The sequence below is a fragment of the Canis aureus genome, chromosome 23 (assembly GCF_053574225.1).
Source record: "Canis aureus isolate CA01 chromosome 23, VMU_Caureus_v.1.0, whole genome shotgun sequence".
NCBI classification, from domain to species: domain Eukaryota; kingdom Metazoa; phylum Chordata; class Mammalia; order Carnivora; family Canidae; genus Canis; species Canis aureus.
This window is the reverse complement of record NC_135633.1, coordinates 15,699,670-15,722,183: the sequence shown is the minus strand read 5'-3', so window position 1 is coordinate 15,722,183 and position 22,514 is coordinate 15,699,670. Positions and strand designations below refer to the sequence as shown.

At 53.1% G+C, this 22,514-nt stretch overlaps 1 protein-coding gene and 1 long non-coding RNA gene across 15 annotated transcripts in view; one reads left to right on the top strand and one right to left on the bottom strand.

The window, feature by feature from the left end:
• Positions 1-141: 141 nt before the first annotated feature.
• MICAL2 (microtubule associated monooxygenase, calponin and LIM domain containing 2) overlaps positions 142-22,514 on the top strand; it is a 222,762-nt gene continuing 200,389 nt past the window's right edge. For 11 of the 12 annotated variants that reach the window (XM_077866456.1, XM_077866455.1, XM_077866454.1 and 8 more), the window contains exon 1: positions 142-279. The gene's annotated coding sequence lies outside the window, so the exon portion shown is untranslated. Of the gene's footprint in view, positions 280-1,083; positions 1,506-22,514 lie in introns of all 12 variants that reach the window. The other variant, XM_077866462.1, reaches the window with a different exon arrangement.
• On the bottom strand, positions 4,605-13,831 carry LOC144294652 (uncharacterized). 3 transcript variants are annotated; one of them, XR_013362024.1, is made up of 4 exons: positions 13,498-13,763; positions 10,676-11,016; positions 7,209-7,380; positions 4,605-6,727 (listed from the first exon to the last, which is right to left on the bottom strand). It is a non-coding gene; the product is annotated as an uncharacterized LOC144294652 (long non-coding RNA). The 3 variants fall into 3 exon arrangements; XR_013362023.1 differs by having other exon boundaries at positions 7,209-7,377; positions 13,498-13,762; XR_013362022.1 differs by lacking the exons at positions 4,605-6,727; positions 7,209-7,380 and having other exon boundaries at positions 10,245-11,016; positions 13,498-13,831.

The window sequence follows — 22,514 nt, the reverse complement described above, 5'->3', positions numbered from 1 at the left end:
GGCGCGCCCGGGGGCGGGCTCCGCGCCGCAGCGCCATTGGCCGCGGGCCCCGGGCGGGGGCGGGCCGCGCTCCCGGCTGCGCTGCGATTGGCCGCGGCCCCGGGGGCGGCTCCGGGGGGGCGGCCGGGGCGCACCGAGCGGGCGCTCCTCGCCGGGCCCAGCCTGCGCCGCCGCGTCTCCAGCTCCCGGCGCCGCAGGCCGCCTGCGGGTCCCGGCCGCGCGTCCGCGGGCCTCGGCGGAGGCGCAGCTGACCCGGGCTCGGCCCCGGCGCGGATCCCGGTGAGGGGCCCGGGGTGCGGGGCTCCCGGGAGGGGGCGGGCCGGGGACCGTGGCGGGGCCGGCAGGTGCGGCCGCAGCATCTCTCCCCGCGAACCCCGGGGCGCGCGCGGGCAGGTGGCCGAGCCCAGGGAGCCCGGGGCTGCCCGGCAGGTCTCCGGGAGGGGCTCAGGGCGCGCTCGGCGCCCGCCCCGCGCCCCCGAGCTGCCCCCGGCGCCGCCGCAGCCCCAAACCCGCAATCCCGAGCCGAGCAAATCCCAAACGGCACCGCGGAGGGGGCGCGACCGCCCGCGCCCCGGGGCAGGGCGTCCCGGAACTTTGCCTCCCGGTGATGCGGGTTCAGGCTCCCCCCCCGCCCCGGCCTTCTCGGGCGCTCCCCTCCCCGCCCCGCCCCGGCTCCCCTCCCTCCTTAGCAACAGGAAGTTGAGTGGGGCCAAATGTCAGTGGCCGGGCCGCCTGCGGCTGCGGCTGCGGCTGGGACCGGGACCGGGACCGGGACCGGGACCGAGGCCGGGGCCGGGGGCCGCGAGGTGGCCCGGGCGCCCCCAGCAGCCAGGCGCGCCCCAGGCCCCGAGCGCCCGCCGCGCCGCCGCCCGCACAGCCCTGGGGGAAGGGGCTCGTGCCCCGGGCGCCGGCCGCTGACCTGGCTTCCAGGCCGGAGCGAGCGGGGTTAACTCCATCCTAGGCCAGCCTGGGGCAGAGCCGGGAATCGCCCTTGCTGGATGGGGAGGAGGCGTGTGGAAACCAGAGCGAACGCGCGCCGCTTTGCACAGCGTTAATTCCGTAACCCGGGTTCTGGGTTTTCAGGCCCAAAGAGCTTGTATCTGGAGCCCCTCCGACCTCGCAGGACCCTACGGCAGCGTGCGGACCCTCTGGCTGTCAGCCTGGCTTCCTGCCCCTAGTCGTCTGTGGTTTCTGTGGAGGGTGAAGTCACTAACTGGCCCCCCCGTGGGCAGGTCCTCCGGAAAGAAAGCCGGAGTGGGTTGGCCCTCTGGTGTTTATGTGCCTGGGTGCCCTCGCTCCTGGGTCAGCTTGGTTCTCCTTCCCTACCCGGAGAGGGCGAGCCCAACAAGTGGGCCTCGAGTGCCCAGGGCAGCCGCAACGGATGTTCTGAGGAGTAAGAACTCACCTTCGGACAGAAGACAGATTTATTACCTGCCTACCCACCCACAGGTCCTGCCCTGTGGCACCGCAGCAGCGGATTTCACGGTTACTCTCCAAAAACTCAGGTTTGCCCTCCTCGTTTCAGATGTGGGGAAACAGACCCCCAGGTAGGGTAAGTGGCCAAGGTCACCCAGGAAGTGGCTGAGCTCGGATTTGGACCGGGCTCGGCCAGAACTAAATCCGGGGTTCTTACTGCTGCCCCGTGGCTGTAGAGAGCGCCATGCCCCCAGGATCGTGGCTCTACTGTGCTGATTGGAGCCTCCTGGACTTTGAAAAGATTCTTAGGATTCAGAGGCTGCTGCTTTAGCAAAGCACTGGAACTGAGCCCGGTTAGCCCAGGTTGTTGAACCCGCAGACCACTCGCTCGCCCTGTCCTCCGGTCAGGGATGAAAGGCTGGTAATGCTGTTAGGTCCTGCTGTAATGGGAAGGGGTCGATCTGCTGGTGTCTGGGTGCTGTCTGGGGGGTGGCGGTGGGGAGGAAGCCTGCCTGTGCCCATTGGTTGACTTGGTCTTACCTCTGAAAGCTGGCTCCTGGGATGGTCTAGAAAGACTATTAAATAATCTCTACCTTAGATCCGATTCTAGTTTTGTTTGTTTTGTTTCGGGGCGACAGTTGTTGAGGTGTGTTAGTTATGGTTGTAAGGTGGTTGAGATCTTCAGTTTGAGCATAACTTCATAGAAAACAACATCACTCTCCTCCATGCCTCCTTCCTGCAAGTCCCGGAGCTCAGGCTTTCTGCTCATCCCTCTCTTCTCAGAGAAAATCATGATTAGCCCGATACCGACCAGTTGTCCTTCAGTAAACAGCATCTTATGGACTAAGGCTGGTTTTAGCTTGTTCATTGGAGGCCCATTCCCAGGAGCTGCAAGGAGAGGAGGAACAGCTGAGGAATCCTCCTCTGCCTCTAATTGGGGCGTGTCTCTTCTCTCGGCCCATGTCCTTACCCTCATCTGGGTGTGCCTGTCAACCATGGACCTGCCCCTTTCACTTCCTGCCTTTGAAGGGTAGAGATCCTGCCTTCTTGGTGCAGAGCCTTGATTCTGGCGGGAGGGGTAGGGTATGGGTGCAATAAGATTTGGGCTGAACATTGCTCACCTTAGAAGCCCTGCCAGGGCTACAAGTCTATTGTTTTAAGAGCCAGGGAAGGGAATACTGTTTATCATGCTGGGACTTTTCATCGTTTATATCACTAGGTTCCCCCACATTAGCCCTTCAAAGAAGTAGCTGGGTTGTCCCCATTTTACAGATGAGGAGACTGAGACTGGGGGAAGGTTAAAACTCCCTCCTCTCCCCATCTTTCACATCGCCAGCGAGTAACTAAGCTAGGATCCTGGTCTCAGTCTGTATGAATGAGATTTATGAGGTGAGTTAAGTATTGAAGGAAGCAGAAAGAAAGCAGAAAAAGCCCGTGGGCTGTGCTCTGTACTCTGGAGGGTTGGTGCTTGCAGCTCCTCTGCTGCACTCACTATTCCCCAACTTCTGTAGTAATTCTTTATGACCATGGCTTCCCACCCCACTGTGAAATGGCTTTTAGGACACTCGCAAAACTTAACAGATTTCTTTCCTGGTTCCTACAGATCCTCCTCGCTCTTTGCTCCGTATTCCCTTATTCCCTTAGCCTTTTGTACCAGTCTTCATTAAGCCGTCCACCACGATGTACTGCAGTCCTGTTTTAACCTATCCACGGACGTCTTCAAACACAAAAATAGAATCGTCTAGTGAGCCCCACATACTCATTATCTAGTTCAACAGTCATCAAGACTGTGCCGGGCTGGCTTCATCTCTCTCTTTTTCTCCCCTCCTCTCCTTTGTGAAGTATTTTAAAGCAAATCTCTGATAATCATGTCATTTTTGCCCCTAGCTAATCCAGTATATATCTATTTGTAAAAGAATGTTTTTTTTTTTTTTCATAACCGATTACCATTCTTGCATGTAATGAAGTTTACAGTAGTTCTTCGGTCTCATCTGACCATATACAGAGTTCCCTGATTGTCTCAGAAAGGACCTTCGTAGTTGGTTTGTTCGAATCAGGATCCAAGTGTGCATGCTGCATTTGGTAGCTAGTCCTTTTATGCCTGTTTTAGTCTGGAGCGGCTTCCCCTCCACTTTTTTAACCAGCCATGACCCTCTGGCTTAAGTGCCCAGCTAGCTCCCCCACTGGCCAGCACACCCCTCGAGGAGGCTGGAATCCACTGCTGTGGCGAGCTGGATCCCCGTGTGGCATCTGGGATGGGGCGGAGGCTTGCAGAGCATCTGTCCAGTGGTGTCGCCGCCACTCAGGCAATGCATTTTGAGTGAATGGACCCTGTCCTGGGTTTGTGTGACTGCCCGTGACTGTGTTTAGATAAGAGGTCTAAAAAAAAGATGACTTGCTCGCGTGTGGAGGTTTCCTCAGCAAGCGTCAGTCTGTAAACATCGTGAAATAATAGGAGAACTATTTGCTGTGCTCACTGCACTGCTCTAGTTTGCGGTGGGGAGCCCAGATGGCTGCCTTTGTGCCCCAGTCAGCAGCTGGTCTCCCCCCCCCCGCCCCCAACGCCCTCCCCATCATCTGTGGGGCAGACGGGGACTGAGGTCATTTCTGCTAGAGCTTGGAATCCCTCCTTACTCGGCCACAGGCATCACCACGTTCTGACCCAGACGCTTGGCACGAGGGCTGCACGGAGAACTCTGCACACCTCTGTCTGGGCTGCCGCCCTTCCCTGGGCCTTCACACGCCTCCTCGGACCTGCCCCACACCTGGCCACCTGTGGAGCCTTTCTCAAATCCCTATTTGTCAGCAGCTGGCCAGTTGGGACAGACCACAAACACTTATGACCTTTCAGTATCTTGTCCGAATTTGTGGTGAAGGGATAGTGTCACCTCTGGCACCTTTGTGGGCATCCTGATGAAGGAGACTGGCAGCTCGGGAGGGAAGGAAGAGGTCTGCCTCACTCCTGCTGGATTCCCTGTCAAATCGCCATAAGGTCTGGCCCACCGAGGAGGGCCCCCCCGTGCAAACAGCCCTCAGAATGAACAATTGTTTTGTCTTCCTTTTGTTTTTGTCGTTGTTTGTTTTGTCTTGTACCCCCCCATATAGTCTTTTCCACTAGTTAGAAATATAACAGAATTTTTAAGTCCTTCTTTAAAAAAAAAAAGATTTCATTTATTTATCCACGAGAGACACAGAGAGAGAGAGAGAGAGACAGAGACAGAGAGCGTGAAGAGAGAGGCAGAGACTCAGGCAGAGGGAGAAGCAGGCTCCATGCAGGGAGCGCGATGTGGGACTCGATCCGGGGTCTCTAGGATCATGCCCTGGGCTGAAGGCAGCGCTAAACTGCTGAGCCACCCTGGCTGCCATAAATCCTTCTTTTTTGATGGCAGTGCTACAGTTGATTCTTTTTCCTTTATCTTTTGTCATCTTTTGAGTATTTTCCCAAAATGTTCACAAGAAAAACTTTTTTTTTTTTCTAATGGAAAATCCAAGAATTGGTTTTTTTCCCTCTTAAAAAGAGAATTTTCTTCAATGTGGATGGTCATACAAAATTATACATGGATTTTGTGTGGCTGTGTATGTGAACAAGGTCACAGACCATTGGGATCTTGATATTTGCTTGTTTTATTTATTTGTTTTATGAATTATCCTATAGAACTTACCTGAGTTTCCACAAATTAGAGAATAAAGAAAGCTGGGACTTCAGAGATAGGAAGCAATGGAACCCATGCAGCCTCATCCTCTCTCCTATTTTACCTCCTCCCTTTCCCCTTTCCTTCCTGAGAATGAAATCATTCTAATGGTAGGCTCTTGATTTTGATTTTTTTTACTCAGGAGAGGTTGAGCTCTCAGAGGAACACAGAATGACATGGTCATTAAGGCAAGGTCGGCAGGGCGAAGCTTCAGGCCGGGATGGCCTGTCTTGTCCTCTTGGGAAAGTGCCTGATAGCCAAACACCCCGCTCAGCTCACTTTGGGGGGCAGGGGGCCCTGACCGCTCCCTCCACCATTTCTGTTTCCTCCCTGCATCTTCTCCAGAGGTAGAAAACATGACTGGTCTGCACTGATAAGTCTCCTCCTTTCTAAAAGCACCGATCATCTGGTCTCACAAACTCAGGGCTGGCAGGGATGATAGGGGACGTGGGGCCCTCTGGTCACAAACAGACTTTCACTGCAAGGCCAGATCATGGTGAAATCTGATTTTTGAGACCCTTCCCTTCTCTGTTAGCTGCTGAGAAAGGGTCCATTGCTGTGCCCCATATGAAGGGCAGGGCTGGTATCGTTTCTTAAATGCAATTGCTCTGTACCCTTCACACACCTAAATACTATCGTAGATCATCCTAGGAAAATGTGGCCTGTCGCCCTGGTGGCTGGCAGGGAATTGTGTGTGGACGGTGCTGGTGTTTTTAAGGTTGGGCTTGTGGTGAGTTCTTTATTTGCAGTAGTGGTTCTCTCCCCTGAGGGTCAGGGTAATTTCCGTGCCTGCACCCCACCCCGAATCCCCACCTCACAGCGGAGGGGTGGCCCCCCCCCCCATCCCTGGCTGCATTTGCATTCCTTCCTAGGCCTGGTCAGATTTCTCTTTGGGGAATACACAGGTAAAGGCGGTCTCTTGGAGGAGGGATTTGTTTCTTGCTGCTTTGGGGCTCAGGTCCCCCCCAGCCCCGCCCCCGCCTAGAGGGATGTCCCGAGCAGATATCCTTTCTGCTGGCAGCAAGAGGAGGGTTGCAAGGAGCTGGACGGTGGCTTTGGATCTCCGAGCTGCCACCAGAGAAGGTTGTGAGCTCCTGACACACCCAGTCCAGTGGCCCAGCCCAGCCATGCCAGAGGCAGGAGTGGGAGTTTCAGAACATCCTGTCCTGGCCTTGCTCCTGTCGTATCAATGTGCTGCAGCAGATGCGGAAACCAGGGCTTTGCTCTGGTGACTCTGAATGGCTGGCCTGGGCTACTTATCTGGGTACTGATTGTAACGAGTGAAGATCTGCAGGATCTCAGGGTTTCACTTGTACCCGGGGCCAAGAGATGAAGTGTAGGGGGAGGATGGAGAGGTTTCAGGAAAAAGCTGCTCAGACCCTTTGGTCCCTGGGAGAGTTGCTGCCTGGAGCAGAGCAGGCCCAGGGCCTGCCGGGGGGCCTTCTAGAGCCGCTGAACCCTCTGTCAGGTAACAGTTCATCCTGGAAGAGCAGGAGGGGGTACTGAGGTTAGGACGCCGAGGTCGTGGCTGCTGTGAAGTCAGAGCACAGGTGGTGGCTCCTGTATTAGGAGAGCAGGCTTTTTGCACAGCTTGATGCAAAGGTGAGGTGAGGAGACCCCTGCAGGAAGGAGGTAGGGATCTGATCGCAGATGAAAGGGAAAACAGAAGAGAGGAATAGACAGGGCCATGGGGGAGGCCTCCTTCTAGACTTCAGAGAGACGACTAGGTCCATCTCTTTTCTCAGGGAACGTCCTGTGCGGCATGTGCAAATGGTCAAGGCCTTGGGGACCATGGGGTCCATGCCAGGATAGCTGCTCAGCTGCCTGCCTGGAGCTGCCAGACAGGACTGTTGGGTAGGAAGGAAGAGGCTCTGGATGAGGTCTCACGCTTGTTCTGGATTCTAGGTTTGTGGCAGCCAAGGGCCCAGCACTCCTGCTCGCTCCAGGTTTCCATCTCTAGCCTGGGCGTGTCTGTTATCTTGTACCTGACATCATGGACTCTCTTAAAAAATGACTCACCCACCCACACAGAGACACACATGCACAGGGATGCAGGGCGCCCCCCCCCCCCCCCCCCATGCACAGACGGTGGCAACCTACTCATTCACTTAGGACAAAGGTCATCCAATGAAAAGTCTCTCTTCTTCCCGTCCTCCAGCTCTCCCTTTTCTTCCTCAGTGGCATCTGCTGTCACTAGTCTCCCGTGGATCCTGGCAGCAGAATCCAGGCCTCGATTTGCACCCGTCTCCCCCTTGGCTCCTCTTTGGACCTGCTGGGAAGCAACCAGGATGAGGAGTGGCAAGGCCCACAGGGCTCCCGAGGCTCCGTGGTTACTTGAATTAGCCAAAGCTTGAGTATTGCCCCTCCCCCCCTACTTTGCCACCTCTCCCCATGCAGAATTTCCATGTGTTAGATTTGTGGGTGCAGAGAGCCTGGGCGTTGAGAATACACCTCAGGGGCCTGTTCTGGATATAGGTGATATAGGCACAAACAGGCAGTCCCACTAAGACAGACCTGGGTTCAAATCCCAGCCATGTGGCCTCGGGCAAGTCCATGAACACTAGTATTTTAGTCTATATAAAGGAGGTCATTACATCTACCTCAAGGGGTTGATGTAGATATGGAATTAAAATAGTTGTTTGTGAAGCACCCTGCATAGATAGGCACTCAGAAATATCTTCCACTTTTAAGGAGTGACCCATTTTCAGAACAAATGACACTGGCCTGGAATCATCTGGATTCCTTCCTGGAAATTCTCTTGGTGGGTTCCTGAGCTCTTATTTCCCTGCAGAAGGCAGCCAGTTCTCCATTTTCTGTCCAGTCGAGCTCCTCCCCACCTCCTCCCACCCTGGGGAGCCCAGCCTGTCCACAGCACCCCCTCCTTCTGTGTCCCTCCCCACCCACGCTGGTGAGCAGGACGCTGCTGGCCGCCTGGGGAGGGCTCTGGGCTGTTTATGGCTGCTCTCCGGAGTGTTTATGTTGTGATCTCTTCAGAAGCTCCTAGCAGATGTCTGGTTATTGCTGAAACTTCATCTTTATCTTCAGCACGAGAGAAGAGAGAGGCTATTTTTAAAGATGTTTAATTGGCATGGCTGCACAGAGCGGCCTAGATTGCCTCCAAGCTTTATTCTGCATCGCTCCTGCTCTTTACCCGCTCTGAAACCTTCTGATCCAGGCTGAGAGACCTTATATGTCCTGCTTTTAGAGCAGCACTTAAATTTGGCAAGCAGTTGTAATCTCTTAAAAAGGTAGGTCAGGAAAGCAAAGGCGACCAGCTGTCTTTTTCCAGGCTGGGACAGATGGCAGCGTGAATGAGGAGCATTTCTGTGTCCATAGATACCAACACCTGCCTCCAGTTCTGACCCTTCCTTTCACCTGTGGTGGTGCACCCTTTCCCCCTCCTCCCCCGGCTGCCTGCTGACCCGCTGGGAGATCTTTAACATTGCCTTTCCCTTCAGACCCGGGTGGGGTTCAAGGTGAGTCGGGAGAGGAACTAGGGTAGGCTCAAATGATACTGACCTCCCGGGAGGGAGGGAGAGAGATGGAGGCCATGAGTCACAGGACTTTGGGATGTCAGACTGGAAGGGCCCTCTGAGATCATCCAGCTCTCACTCCTGCCACAGTGGTTTTTGCTTATGGGGAACCCAAGGCTCAGGGGTCTGTTGGTACTGAGCAGAAGCCAGGGAGCCGTGGTTCCTTGCTCAAGGTCATGCAGCCAGATGGGAGTCAAGTCTCTTCTCCCTCCACCATTTCTGCTAAGCCGTGATCTTGTGGTTTGTCTTGGGCAGCTTTAATTGCACTTGGCCATCACTTTTGAGGACAGAGCCCCACCCCTTTCTCACAGCTCTGGCATTCTTCGAATTTAGGATGTGTACACTTGTAGCACTGGCTTGCTCAATTGCTTGGTGCAAGATCCTTTGTCATCAAAAATATCTCCTCCAGAGCCTTGGAGGTGAAATTCTCACCTTTGTTTTCAGCAGGCCCTTATAAAAAATACAGAATTTAATGGCGAAGGATAGGTTGACAGATTAGTTTATCTCTGATTAGCTGTCAGCTGAGGCTGAACCTAAGGGGATGAGTCATCTGGAAGAGGTGCAGGAGGGAATCAGGACTGTAAATAAGGTGCCGTCAGGCAGGGCATGGAGCAACATGGCCAAGGCTCTTGAGCTCAGTGTGTAGCTGCTGTGCTGGGGATGCTGCGATGAATGACAGGAGCAGAGCCCCAGCCTAATGCGCGGAGGTGCATGGACAAGCTACCCATATATCAAGGTAGAGTGTTGAATGTGTTTTGGAGAGCCTCATGGTGGAATCAGGGAGGGTTTCCTAGAGGAGGTGGCCCTTGGTGGTTGAGGTGGGTCTTGGAAAAATAGAATTTCCAAAGGCAGAGATGGCCAGAGGTTTAGCACCAAAAAATGTGGAAAAGTGAAGGCACATTCAGGATGCCACATGGTAGAAACATGGGGGCTGCCTAGGGGGCGCTGTGGAAGCTGTGGAAGGCTGGAATCCGGCCAGCCCTGAGTGCTAGGGGCTGCGTAGGGGGGTTTCTGCAGGTGTCAGGTGTTCGCAGAGCATTGTGGGCCAGCCTCTGAAGGGACTGATTCTCCCTTGGGGTCTCACAAGCACCTGAATATCCCCTTCAGGTGGGTGCTGCACACTTTGGGTTTATGTCCCCCGTGGAGACACGTGGGCATGCATGTGGGGCATAACTTATGTCTCCAGGCAGCTGGAACATGCAGGGGCTGGGCTGACTCCCCAGCCTTTCCCCCCAACCCCAGCCCTCTGGACACCTGGCCCTGGGGAGAGGACAGAAGCTGAGCTCAGCTGCCGCCAGTTCCAGTGTTAACCTGGCAGGTGGGAGGCATGGCAACCTGGTGCCCCTAAGGCTTTGACATTTGAGCAGGGTTGCCAGCACCTGTTCTCTGCCATATAGGCCTCAGAAACACCCTCGATGTATGTGATGGAATAAATAAATTGCTCCTACAGGCAGCAAATGACATGAGTTCAGCGCCCATGGGAGCTATTGTCGGGGGTGGGGTGGGGTGGGGTGGGGCGGGGCGTGTAGGGCACCGAACCAGCTTTCATCTTTCTTTTTTCTAGTATCGGTGCTACCAAAATGAGACCACATTGGTTCATTGATTGATCAGTTAATTGTTCAGTTTATTCCTTCTGCAACTGAGACTTCTGGAGTTTCCTTTATCTGACCCACGTTGTCACACTGCCCATGGTTTTCAGAGTTGTAAGACCTTTGTTTGGCCAGCCATTTGCTTTCACTGAGCTTCAAGTTTCTCCTGTTAGATAGGAGTGATAATATCCACCTCTCAGGGCAGCTGTGAGGATTAAATGGGGCAACGTACGTGGCACACCTATGGTGGTGCCTGGTACGCGGCGGGTGTAGAGGAGGCCCATCCTCTTCCAGCCCATCCCCGAATTGGCCCACAGGAGTCTGAGAGCATCGACATGGACGGGGCTCCTCTTTGCTTCTGGCCTCCCAGTCAGTACTGTTCCCTGAGTGTGAACTACCTTTAAGGAGTGACTTTTTAAGAGAATGGCTCCATCAAAGCACCTACGTGTGCGATGAAGAAAGATGAAGCACCTTTCCCTTTGTGGTGAGATCTCCTCCATCAGACCTTGGAGCCACAGGGCTGTTCCCGTTGGTGTTAGATTTCCCCACGTGGTGGCCCAGCCTGGGCTTGCACATCAGAGCTGACCTGTTCCATCTTTGGGCAGCTCCTCTCTGTCACCTCCCTGATGGCTCCCGATAGCTTCTGGCATTTGGTCCCAGTCTTCCTTCTTGGAAGCCATAGGGAACGAGTCTCCTCTTTCCCTCCACACGTCAGCTCCTCAGATACAGTTTTTGAATCCAGTCTGCGATACCACCCATCGGAAGGTGTACCACTATTTCGTGTACCTTCAGGAAAGAAAAAGTGCTTCCAGTTAAATTGTGGAACAAGACTTTGTGATCACCGAAAAGTTGTATATTTCCTGAAAGAACCCTTTTAGACTTTTTTTTTTTAATTTAAATTTTTATTTTTTTTCCCTTTTAGACTTTGGATAGAAGTTTGTATCCCATAACACTTGTATGTACGGAAAAATGAAGACAAATTGGATAAGCCTTTTCTAAACCATCTGTAGTTTCAGAACGTGACTCTTCCAAGTCACTTTTTGACTCAGCCATCTTTGTGGCTCTTCTGACGCATTATTGTATTTTGGTAAAGCAGTGATGCTTTTCTTCATCTTAGATGTTAAGGGGCTAGAAGTTACATTCTGCTTTCAGAGATTTTATGATTGAAGAAATACGCATCTTCTCATTAGTAAAACATGATACTAGTAAACAAGAGGCAGATTAGTAAAGATTAGTAGTAGAACAAAAGGGAGCCCTCTTGTTCTCTCTTAAGTCTCCCAGATTAATCTGTGATGTGAGTTCAGTTCTTTTTACCTTCTCTGTGGTTCTCCTCTGAGCAAACTCCCGTTTGTTCATATTTTTCTCCTACCCTGAGGGCAGCGCCCAGACCATATGTGGTTTTCGTGGTATTCACCTCCCTAGTTTAGGCCATTCTACTCCTCTTAATGCAGCCCAAGATCTCAGCAGCTTTTCTGGCAGCTACATCACACCCTCGACTCACTGACGTTTACTGCTGACCAGATCTTTTTAACACGTGGTATTGCTAAGCTGCACCTTCTCTGTCCTAAACGCGTGTGGCTTTAGAACTTCAATGCGGAGCCTCCTATTTTGCTCCCATCTGATTCAGAACAACCATTTCTGTTAAATTTCAACTTTGTTAAATTCGGTGCAACCATGTTCCATTGAGCTCTTTCAGGATCCTCTTTTAAGTACGCCTTCCATATCTTTGCTGGAGGGGAGGCGGGTAGGGAGGTGGTGTGGGATGGGGGTAACTGGGTGATGGGCAGTAAGGAGGGTACCTGACATGATGAGCTTGGGGTGTTATCACCACAGATGGATCACTGAACTCTACCTCTGAAACCAATAATACATTATATGTTAATTAATTGAACTCCTTCCATAGCATCACCTGAGTTGCTGATAAAATGCTTATCAGGAGAGAGCCCCCTGGCAGGCTACTAGAGCCTTCCCCTCAGGCAACATGAAATCTTCCATCAACTTGTTTTGGGAATGGCTGTCCAGGCTGCTCCTTTCCTGAGTCACTGTCCATTTGCTTTTCTGACTTCCGACCAGATGTCTTCTTGAATCTGGATATGCCATGGCTATTGCAATCTTCCATCTGCCACCAAGTATCCCCTCACAGAACGAAGTGGACTCTGGTTGACAGCACGTGTTGGCAGTTCCCAGAGGGCCCCGAGACCACTTTCGGGTGTCCCCGGGCTGCCCCGCAGAGATGCAGCAGGAGTTCAGCGGTCTCATCTGCAAGAGTTCCCAATGCTCTGGGCCAAGGGACTTACAGTCACTGAAAATATCCAAATATATGTATTTTAAAAACCAAGCTTGTCCCCCATCCCAGCTCCCTTTCTCATTTTGGTGTTGGATCTTTGTCAGTCTAAAGATGGCTCTTTTATTTTTATTTTTTTTTAAATTTTATTTATTTATTCATGATAGTCACAGAGAGAGAGAGAGGCAGAGACACAGGCAGAGGGAGAAGCAGCCTCCATGCACCGGGAGCCCGATGTGGGATTCGATCCCGGGTCTCCAGGATCGCGCCCTGGGCCAAAGGCAGGCGCCAAACCGCTGCGCCACCCAGGGATCCCTAAAGATGGCTCTTTTAGAGAGGGGCCCCTATGCACCTGGAGTGGAACCGAGGTCCGACTTCCCAGGGCCCCTCTGTGGCTCTGGACCCCTTGGGTCAAGAAGACCTCCCCAGATCTTCCTGCCCTCTGCCCTCTGCCGTGCTTGCATCCTCTGCTTGCATCCTGTGGTTGACACGGGGACAGGCCTTGCATTACTGTCTTAGGGCTTTCTTGGTTATGCGTCCTTCTTCCAGTGATGGGACACTTTCAGTGATGGGGTTTTTAAACAACTGGCCTTAAAAAAAAAAACAAAAACAACAACTGGCCTTGTCAAGGGCCCCCCGGTGCAACCACATGGTTCCTGCTCTGCACCATGTTACATAGTAGTTGTCTGTGTGCCAAGCGCCGGTATCAGGGCTTTGTAAACATAAACTCGTTTAATTCTTGTGCCAAGCCCCTGAGGTAGATGTTGTCATTTGCCCCACTTACCAATGAGGAAATGAAGGCACAGAGGGGTTAAGTGATTTGCTCAAGGTTTCACAGTTCGGGGAAGAGGGGGAGTTGGAGTCTCGCCAGCGTGTCCCCAGACTGTTCCCAGTCTATGGTGAGCGGCCTGCACCCCAAAAGGCTCCTCGCCCCACCCTCCTCCTCCTCCTCATCTCCCTTCCTCCCCTTCCCTCCTCCTCACCACTCCTCCGCCCTCACTCCCTGGTGGAACTGGAACTGCTTTTCAGAGTCTGAATCATGGACTTCCTCAATCTCTGGTCCTTCCGTGCTCCCAGCCATTTGAAGTCGGTGAGAGTCTCTGGCGCCAACTTCCCCTTCTTGGTCTCCCAACAAATTTCGGAGGAAATGATTGCTTTTCCTCCACAGTTCCTCCGCCTCCTGGTCACTAACCCATTCTGCCGTTGTTGTGGGAATCAGGTTAGTCCTGTTTCTATGGATACTTCCTCCCTGTTCTGGAAGGTGAGGCCAGCCAGGAGATTTCAGCCAGTGGGGTTTCAGCCCTTGGCTGTGGTGTCTCCCACTCACCCCCCACACCCCCCACCTGCCCCACCTGAGCTCTTCCCTGGCTGGGCTGAGATCCCATCAGCAGCTGACCCCCATGCCCCCCCCCCTCCCCCCGCCAGGGACCTTCCCATTATGGCTTCGTTCTTCTCTGAGCACACACCTGTGTTCTCCAGAACATTTTCCTTTGTTTCATGCTTTTTTGTTGTTGTTATGTAGAGATCCTCTGTCTCCCATCCCAAGTCTGTTCCTTGAAGAGATAAAAGCTGGCCACGGAGAGGTGTGTATCAGTCACTAAAGAAAAGAACAAACATTTAGATCTGCGTGTACACACATAAACATTGTCAGGGATGCAGCACAAGCCACTAGTGAGAGCGGCTCCCTGGTTCAGCGTGGGGGCAGGCCGGGCAGATGCCGTAGAAGGCACACATTTCCTGGGTGCTTTTGTGAGTTTTGACTTTTGAATGTATTTTCTACTCTAAATTAAAAAAGAAAAGAAACAAAAAACCCAGCCACAGACTACCTGGGACTCCTGCTTGGTGAACTGTGGAAAGAGTGTGACTCACCTGGTTGAGTCAGGGGCTAGTGACAGCCCACTGACCTTGCAGGAGGGATGCGAGGGGACCCTCTTCTACAGTCTGGTACACAGAGGGTCTGAGTAAACTGCCTCCCTCTGGACTCTCTTCTTTGAAGCTCAGAAGTAACTTGAGACTTTGCTGCCACTTGTAATCATGGTTTACTAAGAGCTTGTGCTCCACAGGTGCGCGTGAGCCTCAAGTGTTGGTTTTTTGCCATGACTCCCCTAAAACTCCCACCATGGTGTGTGTTTCCCTCCCTGTTGAATTTCGGTATTTGAGGTAACTGGAACGCTCTGAATGCCTGGGTTTGCCTCCAAGAACGATATACTTTCCTTTTCCAGACCTGCAGGACTTTACGGATCATTTCTTCACACATTGTACTTATCTGCCCGGCTCAGGGGAGCGTGATTAGAATGGGTCTAACACCCTTTGAAAGCAGAAGCTCATAACTGGGCTTGCAGATTACCAAGGGCAGAGCAGACCCTGAAGAAAAAATGCAGGGTATTGGGAGAAGCCGGTCCAGGCACCTGTAATTGAGGAAATGACCTGATTAGGAAGGTGACTTATTTACCTTGGACAGGTAATTGCGAAGCCGACTTCGAGCACCTACTGTGTGCCCTAAGCCCTGTGCTATGTAGATGGCAACGAGGGTAGGGCCCTGCCTCACCTCCCAAAGCATTCACCACATACTCAGGAAAACAAGACGTATATATATTTTTCAAAGCAGATCATAGAAGGCAAATCACAAGGTAGTTCATGACTAATTCCGTAAGACGGTAGAGATAGCAATGGGTGTGGGGAATGTTTCCTAGGGGCTGGAGAGGGCCCAGGAAGCTTGGAAGGGAAAGAGGGAAGATGGGGAGAGGAGGAGGCTGCATTTGATCTGAATCTAGAAGGATCCATGGAGTGCAAATGGGTACATGGAAGGAAGAGGAGAGTATTTCTAGTGGGTGTAGAGGCCTGGGGAGATGGGACATAGTTTAGTTTGAAGGTGGGCAGGAGGAAATGAGGCTGGACACATGAGTTTAGGACAGAGGCAGACAGTCTTCAGTATGACAGGGTGAGGGAGTGTGTGTTTGTGTGCACACGTGGGTGCAAATGAATGCCCTAAGTTCAGAACAGGGCCGGGAGGATATGGGCCGAGGGTCTCCTAGGGCATTTTTATAAATCCAATGGAGAATGACCTAGAAAGTGTTCTGACCTCTGTATATCTTAATCTAGACATCTACAGCCTCTGCTCCAGAAACGTCTTCAGGAGCAGAGAAGGAGGCCAGAGGCACGCTAGCTATTTCCCCCACCCATTGTTCTGTTTGGACACTTTCTCCTTAGGCATGTTGAATGTTCATTCAGCAGATATTTATGAGTTCTTCTTCTGTACTGGAAGCTGTTCTAGGTGCTAGGGTTGCAGAAGGGGGAAAAAGGGGTGAGAGCCCTTGCCACATAGACCATATGTTCTAGCAGGGGGGGAGAGAGACCGTAGCAGGTCAAATGTATGAGACGAGGTGATGAGGCGTGTGGAGATCACTAAGCAGGGAAAAAGATAGGATGTTCTGGGTGCAGGTGGAGGGGAAGGCTGGAGTTTTAGATGGGGTGGTTGGAAAGACCTTACTGACTTGCCCTGCCTCTGGGACATATAAGCCAGAGAAAGAGAGCTCTGGGTCCAAAGGGAAGGAGGCCAGGCCAGATCCTACAGGGATCTTGAGTCCCCAGTTGATTCTTTTCCATCCACTGGGGGCTTCGGCTCTAGGCAGCAGGGGGCCTTTGAGTGTGCTTGAGCAGAAGGGTGTCATGTGCGGTAAGATATCCCAGGTGACTGTAGAGGATGGGGTATAGGGGGCTGTAGCAGAGAGGCTGAATGGCAGGCGGAGATCCCAGATGCCTAGGGCCTACAGAAGTCCGTGAGTTTGACCCCTCTGACTTAGGTACAGTGGGGTGGAACTGGGAAGAGGGAGCACTGGGACAGGGGTGAGGGGGAGAGCAGGTAACTGGTAGAAGGGGAATGATGGCAGAGCTTAGGTTGGAGGGGGAATGAGGAGCAATGCATGAAGTTCTTAGAATTTAGGGCTTGGGGGTCAGAACAACTTTCTTGTTGTGACTTTATTATAGAATAGTATATTTTAAAATAGTATAGTGCTTGAAGAATGTGGGCTTTGGGCAGCCCGGGTTGCTCAACGGCTAGCACCGCCTTCAGTCCAGGGTGGGATCCTGGAGACCCGGGATCAAGTCCCACATCGGGCTCCCTGCATGGAGCCTGCTTCTCCCTCTGCCTGTGTCTCTGCCTCTCTCTCTGTGTCTCTCATGAATAAATAAAATATTTTTAAAAAATTAAAAAAAAGAATGTGGGCTCTGGGTTTGAATCCTACCAAAGTGACCTTGGGAAAGTTACTTAACCTCTCTGTGCTTCAAGCCCCAGCCCTGTAAAATGGGGCTAAAGTAGTACGTACCTTATAGGTGCATTTTGAATGTAGAACATTTAGCACAGTACCTGGTACACAGTCAGTGCCCAGTAAATATTAGCTTGTCTGACCATCCTGTTTCTCTCTCCGTATGTAGGTGTATGTAAGTAAAATTAGTGTGTTGGACATATCTTTTCTGTTGTCCTAAAGCTAAGTCAAATGAAGAAAATTATGCTTTTAGGGACTGAGGTAATGCATGTGACAGCTTTAACTTAGTGGCAGATGGGTACTAGTTGAAAGTACTGTTACCACTTGATATCATTGCACAGAAAGTGATTTTCTAGTGGAAATCCTTTGTAAAGCCGTTTATTCAACCATTACTTACTGTGCTTATGGGGTGCCAGGTCCTGCCCTAGACATACTATCTCATTTCATCTTTGCAACACCTGCCCTGAGATAAGCATTGTTAACCACATCTTACAGGGGGGGAAGCTGAGGCTCAGAGGTGCTAAGATTTGTCCAAGGTTGCACAGCCCATAAGTGGCAGAGTCAGGATTTGAGAGTCCTCCCTCCACCCCGACGTTGAACCACCTTTTCTAATAAGAACAATTATGCCATGAGTGATCGATCATATAAATGTGTGTTGACATATAGGCTACATTAACGTCCCTTGGTGTTGGTGGTGACATGGAGCCTTGGGGAATACAGAGCCATGGCCAACCTCACAGATAGACCGGGGGCAGTGTCAGAGGTAGGACGCTGCGCCAGGAGTCAGGGTTATACATGGGTGGGAGATACTGTGGGTAAGTCAGCACCTTTCCTCACTGGCTTCTCCCCCACGGGCCTTATCAGGGCCTTTCAGCCACAGACAGAGTCGGCCTGAGACCTCTCTTGGTTGACTCAGCCCCTGGTGTGCTAGAAGAGCAGAGTCTGATGGGTGCAAATCCCAGCTCTCCCACCCACCAGCCATGTAAGGCCAAGAGAGGAGTGAATTCCTTTGCGCCTCAGTTTGGTTATCTGCAAACCCACTCATAGGAATTTTATGAAAATTAAATGAGGTAAGTCATGTGAATACCCAGAACTCCCTGGCCCCAAGCAAGCCCTGAGAATTAATATTATGCTAATAATTATTATATTGTAACGTTATGAAAGCCTCCTTTGACCTCTGAGGCCAGAATAAAATGTCCTATCCGCTCTGTATGGTCCCTCCAGTAGCATTTTGTTTTGCCTTATTATGTAAATGTGGGTGTAGCTTTTCACCAGGCCATGAGTGCTTGAGACCAGGGAATAGGTCTTAGGGTTTGTTTGTTTGTTTGTTGTGAAACCCCTGGAGACCTGTGCCTTGTCCTAGAAGATATGGAAAGAAGTTTGCCAGGTGGAATGGGTTCCTAGTTTTCCATTTTGCTTGCAGCCGCATGGTCTGACCTACATACCCCACCTCCCAGGGTTATGGACAATGTCTGATATTTCTTTCTTTTTTTTTTTAATATTTTATTTATTTATCCATGATAGACAAAGAGAGAGAGAGAGAGAGAGAGGCAGAGAAACAGGCAGAGGGAGAAGCAGGCTCCATGCAGGGAGCCCGATGTGGTACTCGATCCCGGGACTCCAGGATCGTGCCCTGGGCCAAAGGCAGGCGCTAAACCACTGCACCACCCAGGGATCCCCAGTGTCTGATATTTCTAAGGGTGCTTTACAGGAGGCCACACACATTTGCATTCATATTCCACTCAGTCTTCACAGTTGTTCCCTGTGGTCCCTGGTTGTTATCCCAGGAGATTGAACCTCGCAGAGTTCAGTAATCTGTCCACAGACCCTCAGGCAGAAGGTGACAAAACAGGCGGTCCCCTGCCCATCCCTGGAAGCCTTGGTCTGGAGGCTCAGGTGGACAGAGCCTCTCCATCTGTTCCCCTGTGCCCTTCTCCTGAGGAGGGGTGAGAGGAGACCACATGACCAACAGATCTTTATACAGTTCTGCTACCTTCCCCACTCTGTCCCCCTCCCCTGCCTTCTACCCTCCACCTCACCCCCCTGCCTCCAGGTCTGTTAGTTCCAAAAAAGCACAGGACAGTGGGCTTGAGCCCAGCCAGAGATCTGACTTGCTTAAATCCTCTCCATTCCCATTTCCATCCTTGGTGGGTCTGAGGCCTGGGCTGGGGGGCTCTGTGCTCTGGGCTTGTGGGGGAGTAGAGGCAGTGAGGAGGGCACTTCGGTTTTAAGCCCTGGGAGCTGGGCCTGAGCACAGACACTCCTTGCGGGTACCTGCAGTTGGAATTGGAGGAGGCTGGCCCCCATGCTTCTCCCAGGAAGCAGGAGGAGCAGGTGCTGATTGCAGGGCCCAGAGCCATGTCCAGGGTGCAGGGGAGCTCCCGGGGCGGGGGTGGAGGGGCATCAAAGTAGAGAGCCTGTTGGGGGCAGGAGGCACTTCCTTTCCAGGGGACAAGGAGGCAAGGGACCCTTCCAGAAAAGGTGGGACCAAGCCCCAGGTTCCAGGACAGACTTGAATCCAGACTTAAACTCCAGAGCTGTTGCTTAAGCAGAAGAATCTTCTGTTTTGTTCAGCTTAGCATGCAGTTATTGAGGAAGTACCTGTCATGTCCCGGCCGGTGTGGGGAATACGAAGTCCAGTGAGATAGGGGCCCAGCCAGAAGGAGCTCATGTCCTGCAGCTCCCTTCAGACCTCTTCTCCCTCCTGGGAACCTTGAGTGGTGGCTGGCAGTGGTGGTACTTAGGCGCATGTGGCTGCATCCAGATTCCTGGTGCCCCAGAAGTGGACTAGAGTTTGGGCCTGGCTGGTTGGCATGGCAGTGCAGGCAGGGAGCCAGCATGTCACCTGCTCATCGGGTTGGGTGCTGGGCCTGCTGTGGGGGCAAAGGGGTTATTGGGTCTTTACCATTGTGATTTTTGGTTCCCTCCAGGACGGTCGGGTGACCAGAGGAGCAGACACAGGAGTGGCTCTGGGGTGTGGGTGAGAAAGATCCCAGGTGGAATGGCCCCCCCAACACGATGGCTCAGGCGGCCCATCCCTCCCTCAGGCCAGCCCCGCATCCCCTCTTCCTCCAGCCTGGCCAGTCTCCGCTGCCCTGTGCTGCCTGCCTGCCTGGCCACCTCTGCCTCTAGCTCCTTGCTTCAGCTTTTCTGGTCTGCAGTGCTTCTCTTCATCCTCTTTGCCTTTCTGTGTCTCTGGGGCCTGGATTAGCCCTGCCCACTCCAGAAAGTCTTCCTAAACTCTTTCAGCACAAACTCCCCCTCCCTTCTCCTCCCCGTCTCCTGGGTGGAGAGAGCCAGCAGCTCGAGCTCAGCATTCACATGTTATGTAATGTGTTTTGAGCACCTACCCCAGGGTAGGGAGCAGAGCAGAGGTGAGGACTTTGGAGTCTGGCTGGCCTGGGTGTACGTTCTAGCTCTGCTTCCTGTGGGAATAGGTGCTTTCATGGTACCTATTTCACAGGGAAGTTGTAATGTTCTGCTGAAATAATCCCGTGCAAGGCACTTAGCCTGCTGCTCCTGGCTCTTGTCAGGAGCTCCCCTGTGGCAGCCTTTACTAGCCTTTGATAGGCACCGTTGTGTTTAATCCACACCCTAGCTTGGAAAGGTAGACCTCATCCCCCAAAGGGAAGCAAACGAGTCTCCGTGCCAGAATGACCTGCCGGGCATCTCAGGACATGGAGGCAGTGAGGCCGGCCTCGAGGCCAGGTGCCGGCTGGCCCAGCCACAGCATTCTTCCTTCTACTGCCTCTGCTTCCCACGACCTCCCGTTTCCCTTGCTGTTGCATGCTCTTCCCAGTCTTTGCCAGAACACTCAGCAAACGCTTATTGAATGGTTTTTCCTGGCTGGTTTAAAGGAAACCAGGTGGGGGGGCGGGGGGGCGCCAGAACACGGGACCTCTTTGAGCGTTCCCTCCCCTTTTCCCATCTCCAGTTGACCCTACTTGGCCATGGAGCCCTCCGGTGGACCGCGTGCCACTCCAACACCGGGCAGTGCTGTGTCGCCTGGCAGTCACACTCAGCCCAGGCAGTGCCACCAAATCGTGCCCTGAGGGAAAGTCAGCCGGTTCCTCTTGATTCATTTATTTTTAAATCGCAGAGCTATTTCAATAGCAAAGCTACCAAAAGAAAAAGAAAAAGTAAGGGAAATACCTGTCTGGATAGTCCCCTGGGACGGGGGCAGCCGCTGCCTGAACCCAGCTGCTAGAAAACAAAGAGGAAGGAGGCCACTAGCTGGCAGGCAGGCTCGGGGGCGCAGCGTGGGCACTGCCAAGTGTGTGTCCTCCACGGTCCTTGGGGGATGCCTCTTTGGAATGGCTCAGCAAACCCCCCCCCCTCCCGCACACCCACAGGGCCAACCCGCGCCCTGCCAAGGCGGCTCGGGGAGGTTGGGAGCTACGGCTCCCTGCTCCAGCCCCATCCGTCTGTCTGCAGAGGCCTCACCCCACTGGCTGCTGCACATATGCCTGCAGCGACTTTGGTGTTGGGTCCCCTGGGGCCTGGCGTGCAGATGTGCTCATCTACCCCCCTGGCTGATGCCGCTGGAGATGGGGTGGCAATCAGCGTGTTTTTGCCCCCAGAGACCAGGGTCTGGGGGTTTTGTGGTTTCTGTTTCTCTGAAACTGTTTTAAAACCTACCTGAATGACGCTGGAGCTGCTTTTCCCGGAGGGAACGGAGGGAACGGAGAGGATGCGGTGCGAGGGCCCCCGGGGCACAGGAGTCTGCTGTCTTTGGTGCTGGCCCGGAAGGCGGTGCGGAGACAGGCACCGTTTAGTGCGCTACCGTGGCAGGCGATGTAGTTGTACCTGTCAAGTCAGACTCTCCTGGGAGAAGTGACAGGAGAAAAGCCCCAAAAACCAAATCTTATGAAACCCCACACGGGCTCTAGCAGGCATATCCTGGTTAGAAACCCACAGACACGTGCCAGCTCTATAGCATCACACCGTGGTTCTTGGGGAACAAAGCAACTAATGAAGGAAACGTGCCCAGGGGACTCACTCCAGGTGTCTGTGACGCTCCCCATCCTGTCAGCACCTGAAGGCAGCCCCTCCCTCTGGGAAGATGTCCCTGGGCCAGGGCAGAGAGCTGGTTGTCAACGAGGGGCAGCAGCACATGACCGTCTCCGCCGGGTGGACTGAGCACAAGCCTGAGTGGCAGCGGAGGGTCTGGGTGAGGAGGAGGCCTCGGGCTTGGGGCCAGAGTGTGCTGGCATCTGTGGCAGTGTCCGTGGCAGGTGGATGGGGCATCAGGCACTAGCAGCATGACCTTGGTGAGTCAGGCAATGAAGTCTCTGAGCTTCAGCCTCCTCAGCTGGAAAATGAGTTAGATGAGCATCCGGCTCCTTTGGCTATGCTGCAAGGTCAGGGCAATTGCACGAAGGAAAGAGTCCCTCTTAGGGCTCAGACGAGGTGGCCTCCCCTTTTACACACCTTCCTTCTCTGAAAAGAGTTGCCTCAAGTGACTGCCTGGAGTTTTTTTTTTTTTTTCCACACCACTGTGAAGTCTATGAAAATCTCTCCCCTTTCTCTTCTTCCTCTTTCTGACCCCTCACGGTGAGGGGGACCCACATCCAAGGTTGGGTTCCCAGCCAGGGGCTGCAGGAAGGGGCTGTTCACATTTTTGTTTCCAGCATCTTTCTCTCCCAGGAAGGGCACGGGGCAGGGGCTTCTAGAGGCCTCCCGTCACTTCACTTTGCAGAGACACCTTGCTGCACACGTTTGCTTTCTCCTGGCGG